Source organism: Mustela erminea, chromosome 1 (genome assembly GCF_009829155.1).
Source record: "Mustela erminea isolate mMusErm1 chromosome 1, mMusErm1.Pri, whole genome shotgun sequence".
Taxonomy (NCBI): domain Eukaryota; kingdom Metazoa; phylum Chordata; class Mammalia; order Carnivora; family Mustelidae; genus Mustela; species Mustela erminea.
The window spans coordinates 212,492,341-212,514,153 of NC_045614.1; the positions used below are offsets into that span (position 1 = coordinate 212,492,341).

The 21,813-nt window shown below is 41.6% G+C and overlaps 1 long non-coding RNA gene across 1 annotated transcript; it reads right to left on the minus strand.

Moving 5' to 3' along the window:
• Positions 1-164: 164 nt before the first annotated feature.
• LOC116597320 lies at positions 165-2,647 on the minus strand. The gene is made up of 2 exons (XR_004288557.1): positions 2,599-2,647; positions 165-248 (listed from the first exon to the last, which is right to left on the minus strand). It is a non-coding gene; the product is annotated as an uncharacterized LOC116597320 (long non-coding RNA).
• Between the last annotated feature and the right edge of the window lie 19,166 nt (positions 2,648-21,813).

The following is a 21,813-nucleotide window of genomic DNA, read 5'->3' on the forward strand; positions in this document are numbered from 1 at the left end:
GCTAAATAAAGGTTGCTAAACTCAAGGTCACATGATTGGCTATTTTATTTGTGAATAGAAAGTTTATATACAGATGATAGTTTACTGTTTTAGCTATTGTAAGATTTTTCTTGTGAACACATATAAGAATGTTGAAGCTAATCAAATTACATTCCTCAGTATCCATTTTCCTTTGAGGCGCTTATCAATCCATGGACGACTGAGGCCGACTGGTAGGGTATCTCTTTTGGAGAATCTTCTGGTGAGCACTAACAGATGATGAAAGAAAACCAGTATTATCAATATATGTTTTTAATCTGATAACATTTAATTCAAAATAACACTTAATTCAAAATAACACATAACTTAAAACAATAACTATTCCTAAGAGTTTAAATTGTTTTCTCTGCTGAGCAGCTTAATCTATGCTATAAATAATGGGAAATCAAGTAGAAAATTGAAATGGTGCCCTAGCAATGCAAAATGTTACTACATTTTTAAAGTAATTTCTAAGACTGTAGTGGAGGCATGTGGGCAAAAGTGTTCACACCACGGCAGTGAAGCTATTTTAGGTAGTTTTTCAATCAATTGACTCTCTCTGAAGACATGGATTAAAAGAAACTGGCAGGGGTGCCTGGGGGGCTCAGTCATTAAGGGTCTGCCTTCAGCTCAGGTCATGATCTCAGTGTCCTGGAATTGAGCCCTACATTGGGTTACCTGCTCTGTGGGAAGTCTGCTTCTCTTTCCCCCATTCCCCCCACCAAGCTTGTGTTCCTCTCTCACTGTCTCTCTCTCTCTCTCTGTCAAATAAATAAAATCTTTAAAAAAAAAAAGAAACTGGCAGATGGGATAGTAGCAAATGTGGAAACTCCTCCTACCATAAGAGATACTTAGTGATGAGGCTGATAAAAATTAGACAGTAAAGTTGGTCAGAATGAGGACCAAAAATATCTCCAATATGGTCCTTTGTGAAAGAAATAGGAAATACATTTAGGTATGCTAAGTTTTAATCAAACTATATTAAAAGAAAAATTGTAAAAATAGTTAATCATCAGTCACATCTAATCCCTTTTTTATTTTCTCCTCTTTGTTCTGCCAAGGATTGAGAAGGGAATCTCCCTTCAGGTAGTCCTATACCTTAACTGGTTTGCTGAGAAGGATGGAATGGCAAGGCCTGGAAGCCAATGAAAATGAGCGTGTATTGAGTATATCCAGTTGTGGGGCACTGGGCTATTTGTTTTGATACAACAGTGAACAAGAAACCAGGACTCTGAAACTTGTTTCCCAGCTGAACAGACATTATATGGTGTGATTTCTGATGGTAAGAAAGGCTTTGAAGTAGTAGGTATATGATTAATAATATTAATAATCTCCTAAAGTGTTTAGCATAGTGCCTAACAAATCCTTGATAAAAGGAAGCTAGTAACTGTTCCTAAGATTAGGGCCTAGAGGGGTGCCTAGGTGGCTCAGTTGGTTAAGCCTCTGCCTTCGGCTCAGATCATGGTCCAGGGTTCTGGAATTGTCCCATGTCAGGCTCTCTGCTCAGCAGGGAGCCTGCTTCTCCCTCTGCATCCCCACCCCCGCTTGTGTTCTCTCAAATAAATAAAATCCTTTTAAAAAAAGAGGGCCTGGAAATAGCATAGGGAAAGAGTTTGGTGGTCTTACAAGAAGGGCTTTGTTAGATTAGGAAGTAAAGTTCCTCAGTGTAGCCCAGACTTTGGAATGTGATCAAGTGGACAAGAGAGCAGAAGAAATCAATTCACCTCAACGTTAATTTGAACAATACAGCTTTGTTCCTGAAATCTCCCTAAGATGACTGTGGGCATTGTGATGATACAGAAAAGGATAATTTAACCTGTGGGTTTCACCACAGATGACCTGGATGAGCAGTCTTGAGGCAGCCATTCCAGACTGTTGAGGCTGAGGACCAAAGCTCTATGTTTGGCTCACTGCGGGTATTTGTACTGGAGCATAGGAGGGGTCCAGGCAGGGTTAATCCTAGTGGAGATGGTGTGTGATCCTGACTTCCTGTTTGGGGGTAAGAACTGTGCTTATTCACTTTGTCATTGCCTCCAGATTATACTGTCTCCCTATCTTCCCTTTAAGAGTGAAAGAAAAGGGGGTACCCTGGAGGCTCAGTTGGTTGTGTCTGTCTCTTGATTTCAGCTCAGGTCACGTTCTCAGGGTCATGAGACTGAGCTCCGCAACTGGGCGTGGAGACTGCTTAAGATTCTCTCTCCCTTTTCCTTGACAGCCCCTCTCCTCACTGCGCACATTGCACACTGTCTCTAAAAAGGGGGGGAAAGATAAAATACTTAGCAAAAACGCAGGAATTAACACTTGGAAACCAAAATCCTAATGAGATGACCATCAATCAGAAAAAATAATTTTGGATGTACATATGGAAAAAAGTGAACCTTGACCTCATACCATACATAAACATGAACTCCAAATGGATCATGATCCTAAGTGTGGAAAGTAAAATAATCAGGCTTCTGAAGAAAACAGACAATCTCCCGGCCTTAGACTAGGCAAAGATTTATTGGGACACAAAAAACATCATCTGGGTAAAAAAATGATAAATTGAATGTCATTACAGTTAACTCGTTATCAAATTACCTTTAAGAGAGAAGTCAAGTTATGAAGTGGAAAAATCCAATGAAGGACCCAGAACATAAAAATGTCACATATCAATAAAAAGACAATGTGTTTAGAAATGAGCAAGTAATTTGGCCACTTCACAAATATCCAGATAGTTAACAAGCATTTTAATAGACAAATTTATTCAATATCCATCATCGGGGAGGTGTGAAAACTGGAATGAGCTACTGTTAGATCCCTGCCAGGATGGCTAATATAAAGAGGACTGACACTACCAAGTGTTAATGAAGATGAGGAGCAACTGGAACTCTACAGACAACCCAAAATGGACAAATTGTCCATATAGGATTTCCTATATGTGAATTTCAAAAACAAGAAAGCAAAGTGGGAGAGGCCAGAGTCACGGTCACTTCTGAGGTGATGCTGCTGACGGGAAGGGCACGAGGTTGTCCATCAGGGCTCTGGAAATGGATCGCTTCAGCTGAGTGACGCTTTCCTGAACGATCATTTGGAAAATTCAGGGAGTGGTATGTTTTAAAATGTGTGCACTTTCTTGTAGTTATTTTCAATAAAACTAACCAAGAGCACAAGAAAAACAACTAAATAATAATAAACCTGAGCCCAGGAGGCCTAGTGATTATTATGGTCTCTGGGCCAAGCTCTTGGAAAGGCTCATCACACATCTGTACACGTGGCCCTCATGACTGTTAAGATGAAGCCTGAGGCTGACCTACACACCCCCCTCCACAGAACAGGTGCTCCCTGCTTGGGTTGCTGACTCCTGCCAACTCCCCGCTGTGAACACAGCCAGCCCGAGGTTCTTCAGGAAGCTGCTCTGCAGGGTAGTAAGGGGTATGAGCCTGATGCCAAATGTGTAACTGCTGCTGAATCAAGAGAAAACCAAAGAGTACACCTTGCTAGGAAGGTAGTGCAAATTGTCCTGGAGTTGCCTGGTACTGGCAAGGGAGACCATTCTCTCATTTTGCCATCTTCCTTGGCCGGCGGGGGAGGTCTGGGACGCTGGCTTCGGTTTCCACTGGCCCAGCTAGCAAGAGCCAGTTGTTAATTTTCAGGGATTTTGTGAGCTGGCTGTTCAGCACAACTACTGAAAACTGAATGTATAAACTTAGAGTTAAGTTTATAAAAGGCAAAGGTAATTCCTTCCTGTTGTTATAGTTTATATTTGGGGGGTTACTGATGTATATAGAATCCATGTGGTGGAAATACTGCGTCATGGGATTCTGTGCATCTCTTCCCAACTCTGTTGTGCTGGGAGTATCGCCACCGTAGAAATTGGCGAATGCTACATATCAAGGCTTCCGGTCCCTACAGCCCTCCGCCCCTGGAGAAGCTGGGAAGGCCAGAGTTTTGTCTGTAGGAGAAACAGCTGGTCTAATGGCACTGAAGATGCTCTTTAAGTTCACATTTGATGCAGTAATTACGGGATTTTAATACATGATTTCTGCTGAGCAAATTCCTTCACACTGCTCTGTTTGGTGAGGTCCTCATTCTCACTGCTAAAGTGCCTCCTGTCTGCCCGTCCTGGGCCCCATGCTGGGCTGCTCTCACCCCCATCCTGGAGAGAAGACTGCTCGCCACAACACCTGGGGCCCACAGGCCCAAAGACAGAGGCCAAAGCGTGTGGTGGAGTCTCCTCTTACCCTTCTCAGCACCTCCCAGTGGCCCCTGTGCCCTGCACACCCAGCCCCTGCGGGGCCTCCTCTGCAAAGAAAGACAGGGAAGGTCCCCTTGCTGCCCCTGGTGAGGCCCCGCCCCCGGAGCTTGGGGGTGAACCCGCGGCAGGTGTGCTTCCGGGGTGCCAGGCAAGAAACAACTGCGTGGACGACCCCCAGCCAGAGGCGACTCATCTTACCTCCCCGGAGACAGGAGAAGGCTTGAAATTGGGCCAGCCCTCAGTCTTGCTTCGAGAGCCCGAACAGCAAAGCCGTTGGCATTCGTTACCCAGGCTTCTGTGTGTGGCAGGACACTTCAAAGAGAAAGGCTTGCTCTTTCTAACATGTGCTTTTGTGTCAGACAGAGGTGTCATTGTTTCCAGCAAATACCTTGGGACTTGAGTGAATAAACACCATTCTGTTTTCTAACTTTTTTCCCCTCCATGTTTCAAAAGCTATGTATAAAGGCATTATGCCTAATTCCTTCAACCCTCTACTTCAGCTTCTATTTATTTGGTGTGATATAAAGGTCTTAATTTAGATCTCCCTGCTACCAGTTCCAAGAAATCTGCCACCAGCTCCAAGCTTCATGTCCCGAAGTGCCACCCCATTCCAGCGGGGTGAGCCAACCGCCTCCAAAAAAAGAAAGCAATTGAACAGATCGACATTGTGCGTCCAGACGCTGGCCGCTGCCCCAGCGCCAGCAGGACTCCAGCTTTGACTGGGGCCTCATTGGAGGCCACGCTGCTTTTGCTTCCAGTTTCAAAACTACCACAACCTCTTAATTGGCCAAGACCTTTGGAAAGCCATGGCACAGCCCTTGCTACAAGTCTTCCCCGTGAGAGACACAGCCATCACGCCCTGCGTCCTGGGCCTTTGTGAGACTGCTGAGCCTACGTCTCCACCCTTCCCTCTTCCTTGTCCCACTAGGGAGCTCTCCTGGGGGACAAAGTCCTTGTCTGCCCTTCTGCCTTCTCGCAAGAAGTTTCAGTGCATCCGAGCTGTGCTTTCTGGAAGTAATCATGGCCCTGGTCACTGATAAGCTGCTGAACCACAGCACATCCACTATTCCTTGGTTCATTCAGCCATTCGTCAGATCCTCATTGAATATCTAGCAGGTGCAGGCATTGTTGTGAGCGCAGGAGATACTACAGGGAACAGGAGGATGAGAGGCCTGTCGTTCTGGTAGGGGAGACTGGCATTAACCATGACAGTAAATACATACGGTATGTCAGTGGTAGACCAGTGAGGAATAGAGCCAGGAAAGGGATGAAGTGGTGTGTATGGGAGGCTAGGGGTCAAATTTAGAGGGTCCAGGGAAGAGAACATTTGGGCAGAACCCTGAAGGAGCCAGGCAAAGAACGGAAGGAGGTGAGGGAGAAGGGCCGGGCAGTGCAGGCAGAACTAAAGCAAGAACAAAGCTGGCCAAGGGAGGACCTGCTGGGTGTTTAAGGAGAGCAAGACAGTCATCATTCCCCTTGTTCTGGTGAATTGTGTAGTGGTAGGAGGTCCCTGTAAGAGACAGGGCACTGGTTGGGACTTGGGCTTGAGATGACCAGTGTGGAGGTATTTCAACATTTGGCAGACAATATAGCTTGCTGTCCGGCTCTCATTAAATATCAGTCCGAAGCGGGGCCTTGGACTAACAAGAGACTGGCCATGGGGCAGGCCACAGGCATTTCTGATGCAATTTGAACTGTATTTTATCAGGCTCCTAACAGTGTCTGCTTCTACCCTTGACACCCCTTCCACACTCCCATTCTCCCCTAGTCACTTGAGGTTCCGGACCCAGTTGGGCCCCACAGACCTTCAGTGGATCTGCCCAGCAGGGCTGCAGGTGTAGCAGTGGGCTCATGTATCCTGGGCCTGAGCTCCTTCATTCACTACCAGCCCCCACCCCAGGTCATCAGCCTCATTCTCACTTCTCACACCTGTGGCCCAAACCAGCTCCTGACCTGCAACCGCCAGCTGTCTTCCAGGGCTCCCCTTTCATAGTGCCATGCCTTGCTCCCTGAATGCCTTTAGTAATGTGGCCTTGATCAATTGTTTAATTTCTTAGAACCTTGGATTCATATTCGTACAACCAAAATTAAATGAGTGTGCCTCGCACATAGTAGCTCTCAATAAACATTTTAAAACCACTGCAGTCACAGAATAAGAGCCACATGCCCCAAATTGGCTGTGGTAGCCTCCAAGTCTAATGCCCCCAACCCCCATCACCCCTTCCTCACAATCCCCCACACAGGCTCTGCCCTTCACTGTCTCCCTCCCTTTTACAAATGACCATTTCTCAAGTGTAGTAAAATGTTCTGGCTACTGCATTGATCACAAACATCACAGCCTTTAATTTCTCCAACTATACCCTACAAAGTAGAGATCACTTTTGCCCCCATTTTCCAAAAGAGGAAACAAATATAAAGGGTGTTAAATAACTTCACCATGATCACAAGGCTGGACAATGTCTGAGTCAGGATTTGTACCTCGTAGGCCAGGACTCTGCTCAAGCCATTCATCTCCTGGCCACTTCCCCTTCAGCCGAAACAGCTTCCCACACACTAACAACACTTCCACTCATGTAGACTGCAAAGTCCTTGGAATTCCCAGTTCACCTGCTGCAGGCACCTACACCACAGCTGCAGTGAGGGTCCCCTTTGGACTACCTCACGAGGCCACACAGTGGCATCCCATGGTTACATGACTTTCTCCATGGTTGCAGTGCTACAACCCTTATGCCACTGGTGTTTTTGGGAAGAGAACTTCACTGAATCCTGGATATCTCCCTGTTCTATTTTCATCTTATCTGTGAGTGGGAACCCACTGACTTCTAATTAGGCCAGGCTCTTTTTGCTTTTTTTCTGAAAAATTTGGTTTCCTCTTTTTCCCTCTCAATTTTTTTTTTTTTTTTTTTTTGCTCCTCTCTTCTCCCATTATATATCTTTAGCCTATTTTCTCAGGCTCTTGTCCAGCTTCCATCCTAGATTACCTTTAGTGCTGTCTTGGATTGGACCCATACCTTCCTCAGTGCATGTTTTTCTCTAGTTGGCTTATAACTCTTTTTAGAATCAATTCATTAATTTCTACAAAAATAGCCTGCTTGGATTTTAGCATGGATTGCATGAAACCCATGTATCAATTCGGGGAGACTTGACATCTTTACAATGTTGAATTTTCACTCCATGAACATGGTACATCTCTCTATTTATTCAAGTTTTCTTTAATTTCTCTCAGGGATGTTTTGCAGTTTTCAGAGTAGAGATCTTGCATATATTATGTCAAGTATATGCAACTATTTTCTATTTCTGATGCTGTTGGTAATGATTTTTATTTTAATGTCAACTTCTGATTGTTTGGGGTGCCTGGGTGTCTCAGTAGTTTAAGTCTCTGCCTTTGGCTCTAGCCATGATCTCAGAGTCTTGGGATCAAGCCCCACATCGGGCTGTCTGCTCAGCAGGGAGCCTGCTTCCCCCTCTCTCTCTGCCTGCTTCTCTGCCTACTTGTGATCTGTCTTTCTCTCTGTCAAATAAATAAATAAAATCTTTTTTAAAAATTTCTGATTGTTTATAACTAGAATATTGAAATACAAGTGATATTTGTATATTTATTTTACATTACGCAAACTTGCTAAACCCACCTATTCTAGTAGCTTTTCTTTTATAGACTGAAGAATTTTCATAGATAAGCATATTGTTAGAGAATAAAGACAGTTTTAATTCTTCCCTTCTACTCTGGATTTCTTTTATGTTTTGTCTCATTGAACTTTAAACAATACAGTAAAGTACAATACTGAATAGAAGTGATGAGAGCAGGCAGCTTTACCTATTCCTCATCTTATGCCAGAAGCACTCAGTATTACTACTAGTTATAATGCTAACTGTAGTTTTTTTAGAGATGCCCTTTATTAGATTGAGGAAGTTCATTTATATTTAGTTCGCTGAAGCTTTTTTTAAATCAGAAATACCAGAGTCAGACAAACACACTATGCAAAAGAAAATTACAGGCCAGTATCCCTGATGAAGATAGATGCAAAAATCCTCAACAAAATATTAGTAACAAAATTCAACAATACATTAAAAGGATTATGTATGGGGGCACCTGGGTGGTTCAGTGGGTTAAAACCTCTGCCTTCAGCTCAGGTCAGGATCTCAGGGTCCTAGGATTGAGCCCGACATCAGGCTCTCTGCTCAGCAGAAAGAAACTGGGATAAATCTCCCTTTTGTATTATTGTTGAATTAAATTTTCTGACTTGTTTTAGAATTTTTCCATTTATGTCTATGAGGAATATTAGTATATAATATCTTTTTTCATAATGTCTTTCCCTAGTTGTGATATGGGATAATATTTGCCTCATATAATGGGTTCAGAAGTACTCTCTCTGATTTTCTGAAAGACTTTGTGTAGAACTGGTACTATTTCTTTCATAAATGTTTGGTAGAATTCATCATTAAGCCCTATAATGTAATGCATTTTCACTTTGATTCAGTTCAAAATATTTTTTAATTTTGATTTTCATTTTCTCTTTTACCTATGCATTATTTAAAAATATATTATTTAGTTTCCAAAATATTTGGGTTTTTTTAAAGCTATCTTTCTGTTATTGATTTCTAATTTAATACCGAGTCAGAGAATAAACATTGTATGATTTGAATCCTTTTAAAATATTAAGAGTTTTTAAAAAGATTTATTTATCTGAGAGGGATGGGGAGAGGGGCAAAGGGAGATGGAGAGAGAGAATCCTCAAGCAGACTATCTACTGATCTCAGAGCCAGCTGTACGTCTTTAGTCCAGGACCCTGAGATCATGACCTGAGGCAAAACCAAGAGTCAGATACTTAACCAACTAAACCACCCAGTTGTCCCTAAAATATTAAGAGTTCTCTATGGCCCACAATATGGTCTATCATGGCAAATGTTCCATGAGCACTTAAAAAGAATGTGTGAGTTCTGTTGTTGGTAGGTGAAGCATCAATCAACAAATGAAATTGGTTGGTAGTATTTTTCAAGCCTTTTATATACTTCCTGATTTTCTGTCAATTCATTCTCCCAATTACAGTGTGAAACTCCTGACTATAATTGTGGATTTTTCTCTTCTTAAAGTTCCAACAGATTTTATTTACTTTGTATGTTTTGAAGCTGTGCTGTTATGTGCATAAATATTTACTACACGTCCTCTTGATGAATTGACTCTTTATTACTATGAAATGACTGGTTTTTATCTCCAGTAATATTCTTTGATCTGAAATCTACATCATCTAATGTTAATATAGCTACTCCAGCTTTCTTTTGGTTACTGTTGGCAAAATATCTTTTCCCATCCCTTTTCTTCTAACTTACATTATATATTTTTTCCTTTGTATTCAAAAGCAAGTTTCTTTCTTTCTTTCTTTCTTTCTTTCTTTCTTTCTTTCTTTCTTTCTTTCTTTCTTTCTGATTTATTTATTTGAGAGAGAGAGAGAAAAAAAACATTTGGTGAAGGGGCAGAGGAAGAGAGACTATGAAGCAGACTCCATGCTGAATGTGGAACCCAATGTGGGCTTGATCCCACAACCTTGAAATCATGACATGAGCTGAAATCACAGCTGGAAGCTTAACCAACTGTGCCACCCAGGCACCCTGAAACTAGGTTTCTTATAAGCAGCTCTTACATTTTTAACTCCTGACAAGTTGGGACTTCATTTGGAGTGCCTGGTCATTTGCACTTCATGTAGTTGTTGGAATAGTTGAGTATAAATCTACCATGTTGCTGTTAGTTTTCTATTTGCAGTATCTTCTCATTTACAGTTTCCTTTTTTGTCATCTTTTCTGAGTAACTGTTTTTAAAAATTTTGATTTTGGTTTATTAGCTATCTCTTTTTAAATTTTTAATGGTTTGTTTATTAATAATTTTCACCTTTAACTTCCTTCAAGTAATATTAAGCCTGTTTACTCATAGTAAAAGAATCTTATAATAGTATTCTTTCATTTTCCCCTCCTGGCCTTTGTGTTATTATTGCCATACATTTAAACCCTATAGGATATTGCAGTTATTTTTGTTTTAAACAGCTGTCTTTTTAATGGCAGCTTTATTGAGAGATAATTCACATGCTATATAATTCACCCATTTAAAGTGCATAATTACATGTTTTTTTAGTATATGCAGAATTGTGCAACAATCACCATAATTAATTTTAGAATATTTTCATCATCTCCAAAATAAACTTCATATCTTGTAAGAGTCACCCTCATTCCCTCTATCCTCCTAAGTCCTTTATAACCACTAATCTACTTCTTGTCTCTAAAGGTTTGTCTATTCTGGGACATTTGATATGAATGGAGTCATACAATATGTGGTCTTTTATGACTGTCTTCCTTCACTTAGAGTTCAGAGTTCATCTATTTGGTAGCATGTACCAGAACTTTGTTCCTTTTTATTGCTGAATGATATTCCTTTGTATGAATATACACATTTTATTTATTCATTCTTCAGTTGATGGAGAATTTGCCTGTTTCCACTTCTTGACGTTTATGAATAATGCTGAAATGAATGTTCATGTTCAAGTTTTTGTGTGGACAAATGTTTTCTTTTCTCTTGGGCATATACCTAGCAGTGGAATCGCTCAGTTTTACAGTAACTCTATATTTAACTTTTTGAGGAACTTCCAGACTATTTTCTAACTGATGGCTATCCCATTTGACATTCCCACCAGCAGTAAATGAATGTTCTGACTTCTCCATGTCTTCATCACACTTGATATTGCACATCTTTTTTATTATAGCCATCTTAATGAGCCTGAAATCGTGTCTCATTGTGGTTTTAATTTGTATTTTCTTAATGGCTAATGATGTGCATCTCAATGACCTTTCCCCCTTAATTCTACTGAGATACAATTGACATATGACATTGTCTAAGTTTAAGGTGTACAGTGTAATGATTTGATACATGTATATATTGTAAAGTGATTACCAAAATAAGTTTAGTTAACACAGTCATCACATCACATAGTTATAATTTCCCCCTCCCTGCCTTCTTACTCCCTCCCACCCATTTCCTTCCTTCCTTCCTTCCTTCCTTTTTTCTTCTGTAGTGAGAGTTTTTAAGATTTAACAATGATCTATTAAGGAGATTCTTTAATAGAGGGGAAAACTCACTTTCATATTTATCAATACACATAGTATTTTTAGTACTTTTTATTTATCTGTGTAGATACTCATTAAATTTCTTGGGCTCATGGGTCTATGAGTTTCATCAAACTTAGAATATTCTCAGCTGTTATTTATTCATATATTTTTCTTGTCCTTCTTGTACTTTTCTTGTGGTGTCCAGTTACAGGTATGTTAGATTACTTAGGTTATCTTACAGATTGATGATATTCTATTTACTTTTTTCCCCATTTCCCCCCTCTCTATGCTTCATTTTGAGTAGTATTTTTATATTCTTAAATTCACTGACTTTTGTCCCTACACTGTCTGATCTGTTATTTATCCCACCAAGTGTAATTTTCATCACAGATATTGTAATTTTCAAGTCTAGAAGATAATTTTAGATCTTTTCAATATTTCTGTCTCTATTTAACGTGTTTAACATTTCCTCTACCTTCTCGAACATATGGTTATAAGAACTGTTTTAAAGTCCTTGTCTACTAATTCTATCATCTCTCTCTTTTTTTCTGGTTTGTTGATTGATTTTTCTCATTATTATGGATCATATTTCTCTACTTCTTTGCATGTCTGGTGATTTTTGATTGAATGCTGGACAGTGTAATTTTTATCTTAGTGGCAGATATTTTTCTATAAATATTCTTGAACTTTGTTCTGCAGTATAATTAAGCTACTTGGAAAAAGTTTGATACTTTTTTTTTTAAACTTTGTTAGTTGAGATTCAAGTAGATTTAAACTGGGGCTTTTTTCCCCCCTTCCATTACTGAAGCAATACCTTCTGGGTATTCTGTCTGATACCTTGTAAATTATAAACTTTTGTAGTCCAGATACTTGGAACCATTACTGGTCCTGAGTAAAGCATAAGGATTATTCCCTATGATCCTTTTCAAAAAAATATTATATTTTTAAGTAATCTCTACACCCACTATGGGGCTTGAACCTACAACCCTGAGATCAAGAGTCACATGTTCCACTGACTGAGCCAGCCAGGAACCCCTCCCTCTGGTCCTTTTGGGTGATTCTTTCCCCAGGCTCTGTTGGTGACATCATATACATGTGTTGATCAGTAATCAGATGAAAACTCAAGGGGACCCTCTGCAAATCTCTGGGACTCTCGATATGATTCTCTTCTCTCCATATACTCTGCCCTCTCAGTCAGAATTGCCTTGGCCTCTTTTGACTCCCTGTTCCATTTTCTCAGTTCAGGGAGACTGCTGGCCTCCACTGGGGTTTCCCCTCCCAATGCTGTAGTCTGGAAACTGTCTGGACAATAAATTGGAGACCTCGTAGGGCTCTTTTATTTTGCCTTTCTGAAGGTTACTGTCCTGTGCTGCCTGATGTCCACTATTTGCACATTATTGTCCCCCCCAATCCCGGTGTTTTAGTGTTTCAAGCAAGAGGGTACATCATGTCCCTCTTCCTTCTGGAAACAGTAGACTTAGAGGGTATTTTAAAATATTGTGATAAAATTGACATAACATAAAATTTACCATTTTAACTATTTTTAACTGTACAGTTCAGTGGCATTAAGTACATCAACATTGTTGTGCAACCATCACCACTGTTCTTCTCCAGAACTTTTTCATCTTCCCAAACTGAAACTCGGTACTCATTAAACACTAACTTGCTTGGATTATATGTTAGATATTGTGGATGCTCCATTGTAGAGAGTCTGTATTTTGTTGTCTTCCCTTAGGTAATAGGTAATTTTATTCTGAAAGGCAGCTAATTTGTTGATAGAGTCTTAATCTTCCAAGTCTTACTAACAGGATTTGTGAGGACATGCTGAGTGGCCTTGCCCTGGGCCAAAGAGGACTACCTTTTCTAGGGCCTCAGTTAAATGAACAGGATGCTAAGCAAAGTGTCCCCAAGCAGAGAACCAGGTTGAATGTGGTACTCACTTAATGTTTCACTTCCCTCAGGGACCATAGTCTTCTAACCGCTTTCATTCAATGTCTGAAAGCAGTTGCTTTACATTTATTCAGTTGTATTTTATTGTGAGAGAGTAAGTCCAATACCTGTTCTTCAGTTCTGACCAGACCTGAAAGTCCTGGAGGGTATTTCAAAAGCAGGGTGTCTAATACACCATTTAAAGTTGTTTGCATTTTTGTAATGTAAGTGCTTCCTCAACGCTCCACTTCTTCATGAAATCTATTATAGATTCTGTGTTAGTTGAACTCATGTGGAAAGTATGTACTGAAGAAGAGTTTCATGGCCCCCTAAGGTGTGGAGCAGAACTGCAGTAACTTGGAGAATGAACAGAAGACCCCTGGAACTTGCTAGTATATTTAAGGGAAATTTAGACCTTCATAGGATAGGGTGAAGAAGAGAGGATTCAACTTAACCTTTCCTGACTCAGAGAGCTAAGAGCTCCCGCTGACACCAGGTTACACTTATATTCTTGACAGCACATAAAAGGGCATCTTCCTTGGAAGATGATAAGAAGTTATCATAGAAATATAATGCATAAACGAATGAAGTGAGTTTACGTTCTTACTTCAAAGGCAAAAGAGAATAGTTTCCTGTGTGTTTCTGCAATTTTTTTTTTCTCAAGTGGTCAAAGGATTTTAGATTTAAGTTTGAATGTCAAACTCTCTTATATCCCAACACTTTCCCCCCATACCTCACTTTGTGAGCGGTAGGCCTTCTCTGTCTCAAGAAGCATCTGCATGTCATGTCATGGCAGCCTGACTACCCAGAGTAGGTCATTAAGCAGTCAAGAGCAGCTGCCCCTAATGCAGCCAGAGCTAGTCCGGCATGTGTTCTCTTGGCCAGGCAGCTGCTGTGAGCCTTCCTTTGCGGAAAGGGGCCTCCGGTGGCAGGGAGCTGGAGAGGGAAAATGACTGTGCAGAACGGAATCTACTGCTTGTCTCCAAGTTTGTGCTTACTACGAACCAAAGCCTGGTGGGCTTTACCAGCCTGGGACCTAGCCCTGTGGAAATGGCATGCCCATTTCTGGTGTGAGCAGCCTTAGATCTGAGCTGGGGAGGGTGAAGAAAGGGGCATTGTGGGGACCCCACAGCTTGGGGAGGTGGCCCTGGTGCTTGGTGGCCTGCCCTGGTTTCCTTTCTTCTCACTGACTTTCTCACTGACCTCGCAGTGTCCTTCTCCCTCCCTGCCTTAGGACTCCAGGGCAAGAGCTGTGAGCAGAGGTGGAGCCTGTGGAGGGAGCAGCCCAAAGTCGTTGGGTAGAGGAGGCAGAGCCAGACTTGGACAGAGCTGCGATAAGGGGGTGGGAGAAAAGAGGCTTCAGGTTCCTCCCCTGATAGCGAAGATAAAGGGGTCAGCACAAGGGGTGAGTCTGGAGCCCAGACTAAGTAGACACAAATGCTGGAAACTCCTTCCATGCCTCTTGCCAGTTGTCACCACACCAATCCTAAAAATAGTCCCCTTAATCCTAGGAAGCAACTAGACTTGTGTACTGTGTGACTGTGTGACAATGGACTGTGTTTGTTTCTAAGGCTTTCATATATATTAGATTGGCTGTAGGGTGCTTCGTGGTTCCTGCTGGTTCTCACTGACAAATCTTCATCTGTTCATGCAGTGGAAGTAGCAAGAGGTGCCTAGATTGTCACTAAATGGCTCTGGTTTAGCATACACCCCAAAATGTTAGCATACAAACACGGGAACTTTAAAATGAATAAAACCCACTAACGCCCAAACACTGGAGCTCCTGACTACGTAGTATGAGAATAGTATTATTGCTTTCATCTCTCATTTACTGCTAGGTTTCCTCACAGTCTGGAAGTTACTAGGGCATGCTGAGAAGAGTCTGGATCTTGGAGTGGAGTAAATGTGAAATTTGGTGCCTGCCCAAGGACTTCTATTTAGTGAGCTTTGCTCTGGCCTGACATTGGGCTACGTATGTTACACAGGGGATCCCAGGACCATGCACGGTGGGGGAACATGTCTGAAATAGAACTCTTTCCTAGCAGGCTCTTAACCACAGAGTCTCCTTCCAGGTGTCTGGAATGGATGTCATCCATCAGTCAGAGCTCACAGAGTCCAGAAGAGTCTCTGTGACTTCAGCCCCTCCATGGGTTGAGTCCTTAGTCCTCACTTAGTAGTTCTCAGCCTCATTAGAATCCCAGGAAGCATTTACACATCCTATAACCAGGATCCCCTGTACAATTTATTCAGACTCTTTAGGGGTGACATCCATGTTTTAGACTGAATTGTCTCCCTCAGATTCACATGTTGAAGCCTTAACCCCTAATGTGACTTTATTTGGCAATAGAGCCTTTAAGAGGATAACTGAAGTTGAAGCAGGTCATAAGGGTGAAGCCCTAACCTACCCCAAACTACTATGTCCTTATGAGAAAAGGAAGAGACCACTGCGGACACACACAGTAAAGACCATGTGAGGACAGAGTGAGAAGGTGGCTGTTTACAAGCCAAGGAGAGAGGCCTCAGGAGAAACCAAGCGTGCTGACTCTATAATTGGGGATCTGGGACTTCCAGCTTCCAGAACCCTGAGAAAATAAATCTCTGTTGTTTAAACCAGCCTGTCTATAGTATTTTGTTATGGCAGCATGAGCAAATGAATATGATCCAACATCAGCATTTTACTTTTTCAAAATAACTGGCTAGTCTAGGTCTTTTTCATTTCCAAATACAATTTAGAATCAGGTTATCATTTTATACATAAAGCCTACTAGGGGATTGGGGATTGCATTGAATCTACAGCTCAATTTTAGCAGAATGAACACTGTAACAATGTTGATTATTCTAACTCGTAAACATGATCTTTCTCTCCATTTATTTAGATCATTTAAAATTTCTCTCACCAATGTTTCATAGTTTTCATGATGGTCTTTTGTATCTTTCTTTTCTCTTTCACTTTTTGCATTTATTGATTTTATTGCAATGTATAAGTTTTTTAAACTCCAAATTTAATACCTTAGCCATTTGTTCCCCTTAACATTCCTTTGAGAATGATCTTTTTAAAAAAATTTTTATTATGTTACATTAATCACCATACAGTGCATCGTTAGTTTTTGATGTAGCGTTCCGTGATTCATTGTTTGTATATAACACCCAGTGCTCCATGCAATATATGCCCTTCTTAATACCCATCACTGGGCCAACATGTCCCCCTCCCCCCTCCCCTTTAAAACTCTCAGTTTGTTTCTTAGAGTCCATAGTCTCTCGTGGTTCATCTCCCTCCCTCTCTGATTTCCCCCCTTCATTTTTCCCTTCCTTCTCCTAATGTCCTCCATGCTATTCCTTATGTTCCACAAATAAGTGAAAGCATACGATAATTGTCTTTCTCTGCTTGACTTATTTCACTCAGCATCATCTCCTCCAGTTCCATCCATGTTGATGCAAATGGTGGGTATTCATCCTTTCTTATGGCTGTGTAATACTCCATAGTATATATGGACCATATCTTCTTTATCCAGTCGTCTGTTGAAGGGCATCTCATCTCCTTCCACAGTTTGGCAATTATGGACATTGCTGCTATGAATATTGGGGTATGTATGGCCCTTCTTTTCAGTACATCAGTATCTTTGGGGGTAAATACCCAGTAGTGCAATGGCTGGGTCATAGGGCAGCTGTATTTTTAATTTTATGAGGAACTTCCACACTGTTTTCCAGAGTGGCTGTACCAACTTGCATTCCTAACAACAGTGTAAGGAGGTTCCCCTTTCTCCACAACCTCTCCAACATTTGTTGTTTCTTGCCTTGTCAATTTTTGCCATTCTAACTGGTGTAAGGTGGTGTCTCATTGTGGTTTTGATTTGAATCTCCTTGATGGCTAATGATGTTGAACATTTTCTCATGTGTCTGTTAGCCATTTGTATGTCTTCTTTGGAGAAGCATCTGTTCATGTCTTCTGCCCATTTTTTTTTTTTACTTTATTATTTGGGTTTTTTTTGGGGGGGGTGTTGAGTTTGAGAAGTTCTTTATAGATCTTGGATATCAGCCCTTTATCTGTAGTGTCATTTGCAAATATCTTCTCCCATTCCATGGGTTGTCTCTTGTTTTGTTGACTGTTTCCTTTGCTGTGCAGAAGCTTTTTATCTTGATGAAGTCCCAAAAATTCATTTTTGCTTTGTTTCCCTTGCCTTTGGAGATGTGTCTTAAATGAAGTTGCTGTGGCTGATGTTGAAGAGGTTACTGCCGATGTTATCCTCTAGGATTTTGATGGATTCCTATCTCACATTGAGGTCTTTTATCCATTTAGATTTTATCTTTGTGTATGGTATAAGTGAATGGTCAAGTTTTATTCTTCTACACGTAGCTGTGCGATTTTCCCAGCACCATTTATTGAAGAGACTGTCTTTTTTCCACTGGATATTTTTTCCTGCTTTGTCAAAGATTAGTTGACCATAGAGTTGAAGGTCCATATCTGGGCTCTCTATTCTTTTCCACTGGTGTATGTGTCTCTTTTTGTGTCAATACCATGCTGTCTTGGTGATCATAGCTTTGTAATAGAACTTGAAATCAGGCAACATGGTGGCCCAAGCTTTGTTTTTCTTTTCCTTGGTGATTTTGGGGCCTCTGCTTCCATACAAATTTTAGGGTTGTTTGTTCTAGTACTTTGAAAAATGCCATTGCTATTTTGATTGGGATGGTATTGAAAGTATAGATTGCTCTGGACAGTGTAGACATTCTAACAATGTTTATTCTTCCAATCCATGACCATGGAATGTTTTTCTATCTTTTTGTGTCTTCAGTTTCTTTCATAAGTGTTCTGTAGTTTCTAGAATATAGATCCTTTACTTCTTTGGTTAAGTTTATTCCAAAGTATCTTACGGGTTTTGGTGCTGTTGTAAACAGAATTGATTCCCTAATTCCTCTTTCTACAATTACATTGTTAGTGTATAGGAAAGGAACTGATTTCTGTGCATTGATTTTGTATCCTGCTACATTATTCAATTTCTGTATGCGTTCTAGTAATTTAGGGGTGGAGAATTTTGGGTTTCCACACAAAGTATCATGTTATCTGCCAATTTGAATACATTTTTATTTCTTTTTGTTGTCTTATTGCTCTTGGTAGGACTTCTAGTACTATGTTGAACAATAGTGGTGAGAGTGGGCATCCTTGTTATGTTCCTGATCTTAAGGGAAAGGCTCTGAGCTTTTCCCCATTGATATTCACTGTGGGCTCTTGTCTTTCATTGACTATATTCGTAAGTATGCTGCATATTTTGATGCCACTGGAAATGCTATTTTTTTAGATTTTATTTATTTATTTGACAGAGAGAGACCACAAGTAGGCAGAGAGGCAGGCAGAGAGAGAGAGAGAGAGGGAAGCAGGCTCCCCGCCAAGCAGAGAGCCCGATGCGGGACTCGATCCCAGGACTCTGAGATCATGCCCTGAGCTGAAGGCAGCAGCTTAACCCACTGAGCCACCCAGGTGCCCCTGGAAATGCTGTTTTTAAACTTCATTTTCCGAGTGTTTTTTGCTGGCACTCAGAAATATAATTTTTGCATATTGACCTTGTATCCTGCAACCTTGATTAATGTTCTTATTATTTCTCATGGTATTTTTTTTTTATTCCTTAGATCTTCTGTTTAGACAATTGTGACTGTCTCTGATAGAGACAATTTTGCTCTTTCCCTTCCAATCTTACACCTTTCATTTTTTTTTTACTTAACTGCCTTGGCTAGGACCTCCAGTATAAAACATTCTCACTTTGTTCCCAGTTTTAGGGGGAAAGAATTTACTTTTTCTTCATTGAGTATAATGTTAGCTATGGATTTTCTGTAGATGCCCTTTATCCAGTTAAGTAAGTTTCCTTCATATTCATAATTTGTTGAGTTTTAAAAATCATTAAGAGATGTTGAATTTTGTCCATTTTTATTAGTGATCACATGATTTTCCTCTTCTCTGTTGATGCGGTGAATCACATCTGATAAACCTAATTTATTCATGATGTATATATTTCTATATTGCTTCATTATATTGGATAATACCCTGAAGATTTTTACCTCTATGTTCATGGGGTGTTATCAGTCTGCAAATCTCTAGCTGGAATATTTTCCTCAGGATGTGGTGTCAGGGTTGATCTCATAAAATGAACTGCAGTGTTCTGTTTTCTGAAAGAGTTTGTGTAATAGGGGTACTATTTCTCTATTAGATATTGGATAGTTTGGAATTTTCTCTGTGGAATTTTTTTTTATAGAGAATGTATTTAATACATATACAAGACCATTCCAATTTTCCATTTCTTTTTGTCAAGTGAGTAATTTGTGTCTTTCAAGGAATTTTCCCAGTCCATCTAGATTGAATTTGTTGGCATAAAGTTTTTTTTTTTAATATTTCTTTATTGTCCTTTTAGTAGCTGGGTTATCTGTATTTTGAGTCCCTGTAGCAGAGAAGGGGCCCTAATTTTAAATCTCTCTCCGCCTAGAAGCAGACTAGAAACTAGAACTGGTATCAATTGCAGGGATGGATAAAAGGGACAGATAATTTGCTTTATTCATTTTTTTATATGAAAAACACACCAGAGTTCTCTGAATATAGAAAACTGGGTGATGCCTTCAGATCATTTTACAAGGCAAAGCTCTTCCCAGGAAGTTATCTCCGACCGTGTAAAATGACTTTTTAAATGCCAGCTTTTCATACTAAATATTTACTTTTAAATATCAGCACCTCCTTTCATCCTCTCGTCGTGGAATCCATTGCCTGGTGTTCATCTAATTACAAGCACCACATCTCACGAGTTTCCTCTGCTGAGAGCTTCCTTCTAGAGCTCTCTTCAAATTGGGCGGAGCGGCCAGCCGGTCCTCTGAAACTCTAGCGAATGAGACAACAGACCCACTTAGTCTCTTGGTAGGGGCTGCGTAAGAAAGTACATTTTCAGCTTTTACATTTTTCTCAATGGCAGTAGGAATAAGAGTACACTGCTTGTGAGCATAAATGTAGTAACTGGTCGGACACGAGGATTTATGTTTAGGGTTACAAACACAAATTCGGAAATCCCCAGGCCCGCAACCTCTGACTTCTAGCCTGCTTACCCCGGAGTGAGGTCACGGGCCCTGAGGACAGGGGCTGGCTGCTGGGCCAGGAAGCTGGAGCACAGCGCCTGCCCCACAGCGAGTGAGCCACGCACGGTGAAGTCACTGTCTTCATACATGCCCGGTCATTGCACATGTTGAGGGAATAATAATGGCTGCATTTACTCGGCTCTTTTTATGGGCCCGGCCCCGTGCCAAGTGTTTGAATCCTTCCCAGTAGGAGTTACTGTCCATATTTTACAGATGAAAGATTTATCTTTCTATTTGCTACGGAGGCAGGCCTGGGGATTTACATGCAATTATTAGCTAAATATGGGTTGAGCTAACTTAGGTCTTAACCTCATCTGTTTTTCAAAACAATGGCCAATTCAACTGTATTAACCACAGGTTAGTGATCTCATCAGCTTTTCTCCAGGCCCTGCTTTTCATTCTCCTTGTTCAACGAGCATTTGTTGCACACCTGCTCTGTGCCAGGCCCTGGGAAACCCAGAGAAGCCATCCATATTCTGCAGGGTAAGGTGGGCCAGGGGTCGGGGAGGAGAAGCTGGTTTCTCTGGAAAAGGGTGTGGTTATAGAGCTCCCAGAAGGCACCGAGCCCTCCCACTGGCTGCCCACGGGAGTCACAATTTGGACTTTCTTCTCAGTAACTGGAATAAGTAGCCAGGCTGTGGCCTCTGGGCTTTTCAAAGCCCTCCCCGGGTACTTCCAACATGCAGTCAAGCTGGAAGACGAGGGCACCTGGGGGTAAGATGCCCAGGTGTTGGCCAACTGGGCAGCCGACTTCATCGTGTGCCAGGCAGGCCTGGGAAGAGCTTCCCCTTGGCAGGGGAACTGGTTACCTCCCACCCCCAGTCAGGGGCCGAACTGGGGAGTCGCAGTGGCTGAGCGTCAGCCCCAACCCTCCCCGCTCGGTGACCTTGGGCAGACGGCCGGTTGCTCCACACCGTTTGCTGGTCTGTAGGAGACCGACGAGCGCTCTCTTCGAAGGCCTGTGGGAATTAAGAGCCAGTAGTAGGCACCGAGAATGGTGGCGCGTGGTACGCGCCAGAGGAGTATCAGCCGTTACTGTCAGGCAGTAGGTCAGACCCGAGAGAGCCTCCTCTCCTAACTTCAGACACTTTGAGGCCAAGCAGAAGAAACGGCCCCGCTTACCCGTCCTCCCCGCTGGGCTGAGAGGCCTCCTGTGGACACGGGCTCTCCTGCGGGGCGTGGACTGCACCCGTGGCTACAGGTTTAGGGGCGATGGCTGAGCCTAGGCACCGGAGGGCTATCCTTGCGTCCCCCCAAGGGCTCTCAGGGGTGAATAATCTGGTTGGTTTTGAGTCTCACTCATTTTTCTTGCTCTTTGTTTTTTAAGTGCTCTCTGAGCCTTTACCCCGTGTTCTTCTTCTTCTTTTTTTTAAATCATTTCGAGAGAGAGAAGGTGAGCAGGGCGAGAGCAGAGAGGGACAAGCAGACTC